The sequence below is a fragment of the Mustela erminea genome, chromosome 2, assembly GCF_009829155.1.
Source record: "Mustela erminea isolate mMusErm1 chromosome 2, mMusErm1.Pri, whole genome shotgun sequence".
In the NCBI taxonomy this organism is placed as follows: Eukaryota; Metazoa; Chordata; class Mammalia; order Carnivora; family Mustelidae; genus Mustela; species Mustela erminea.
Genome location: NC_045615.1, coordinates 44,407,105 through 44,409,544, shown reverse-complemented (window position 1 = coordinate 44,409,544; position 2,440 = coordinate 44,407,105).

The window sequence follows — 2,440 nt, the reverse complement described above, 5'->3', positions numbered from 1 at the left end:
ATTACAGCTAAACTCTCAGGATCTGGAATATCAGTTTGAGTCTCTAGATTTTATCCTGGAGACGATACAACAATGAAAAGTTTTGCAGGGAAACGCATTAGTAAATATCATTTACTAAGCATCTAGTATATGCTACATACTCTTGCATACATTAATTCTTTTAAAACTTACAACCCTACAACAACCCTACTATTACCTTTATTTCCCTGAAGAATATTTTAGCTAAGTAATTAATTAGTGAGGACAATTCAGACAAGAGTAGTAAGAGTACAAGTCTTTAACTATTTAACTTTAATTTTTAAGTATTTAATTTTTCCTTTTTTTTTTTTAAGGTTTTATGTATTTATTTCACAGAAAGAACAAGAGAGCATAAGCGGGGGATGAGGGTGGGAAGGGAGAAGCAGGCTCCCTGCTGGGCAGGGAGGCCAATGTAGGCCTTGATCCCAGGACCCTGGGATTATGACCTGAGCAGAAAGCAGAGACTTAACCATCTGAGCCACTCAGGCACCCCTATATATTTAACTTTTCAAAGGAAAATTACTAAGACAAGATAACAGACTGTGAACAAAAAAAGAAACAGAAGGGAAAATCATTCCAAAATTTATTACCAGGATGTCCGTTGACTGGGAGGTTGCAAAGTTGGTTGGTGGAAGAGAGGAAAAATTTGGCAGAACATCTAAGTAGAGAAGCTTGTAGATATGCAAAAACTGTGGCCAAAAAAAAAAAAAATTGTATTCACAAAAGATCAAAGCTGGAGATGGAGAATTTGAATATTTTCCTCCCACAGGATGGTGAGATCTTAAAACTGAATAAATGACTTAACAATATTAAAATGTTGCCTTCTTCTTGTTTGATTTTTATAACAAAAGCAAACTCCACCATACTCAAAATGATTCCACAAAATTCTAAGTGAGGTTTAACTTAAGGCTCAGCCTCCTAAGCCAACTGGTGTGAGACACCCACCGAGGAGGGAACTTATCCAGAGTGAGATCACATAATTGTGGAGGAAGTAGGAGAAGGATGGTATGGTTTTGTGTTTTTTTTTTAAGATTTTATTTATTTATTGGGGGGGCAGCAAGCACAGGCAGACAGAATGGCAGGCAGAGGCAGAGGGAGAAGCAGGCTCCCTGCTGAGCAAGGAGCCCGATGTGGGACTCGATCCCAGGCCACTAGGATCATGACCTGAGCCAAAGGCAGCCGCTTAACCAACTGAGCCACCCAGGCGTCCCGGATGGTATGGTTTTAAATTACTCTTTTACAAAGCCATGCTCTCCCATTAGCCCCAAGATTGAAATTTCCAAAACCAAACAAAGCAGAAATGTTCAGGTGTCCCACAAGCCATTCTGTTACTGACACCTTCAGTGGTATTTCAAAAACTCCAGACCTTGAAGTCTAAAAAGAATTATCTTTTTATTATTTTGATCATCATTACTTTTCTTCATTAAGTCTTATTTGTATCTACTACCACTGGAGCATTGTTTCATGCTTGCATTCACATCCAGTTAAATGCTAATTATTCTTCAATACCATCTTTCCAATTTTCTTCCCTAAATTATTATAGTACTACACTAGAGAATGTGAGATTTTAAGGAAGCTGTCAAAAGGCTTAACAGCATTCAATAAAGATAAAGAACAATCTTTGTTGAATTTGGCTTCCCACTGGGTTTTTCCCAAGTTAAACCTTGAGTTGTATGTGAATATATTTGAATACATTGAACTTTCAATATTTCTTGCCTATTTATCATTTACTGTATAATCAGTGTGAGTGTGTACATACACACACACATAATGTACACTTTTTATTCACTCTTTAATTAATTTATTCAACATTTCTGGAATCCCTTTCTGTGCACTCGGCACTCCATTAAATGTTATTCCAGAAACTTTGTTCTTCTTTATATTATTATCTAATTTAGAGTTAATCATTCTTCAATATTCCTACATATTTTCTTCCCAAACCTAGTTTTGCTACTAAAAATAAGAATGTTAAGACATTAACCCATCTGTGATTCTTAGGGATATTCTATTAAAATTTTGTTGTCTTGCCAGAGTTGATTTCCCTTCCATCTAACAAGCACTTACCAAGTGCCTAGGGCAGACTAATTTCAAAGTGTGGGGTATCCAACAGCTGAAAGCAACACTATTCCAACAATGTGTTCATATAGGCCATATTACAGGCTGGCTCCAATCTACCTTTTCTACTACATCTTTATCCTCTACACACACAGGGACCTCTATTTCAACCATAGAGAACTATTTCCCAAATTGAGTTCATAGGAGACTTAAAGCTTTAAATCTTATATTCAAGCTCAAAAGGGACAAGCCCTTTAAATCTTGTATTTAAGACTGTCTCTATTTCTTTTCTTTTCTAAGAAAGCTTTTTGCCTAATGTAGGGCTCAAACTCACAACCCTGAGAATCAGGTTCTACATATTGAGCCA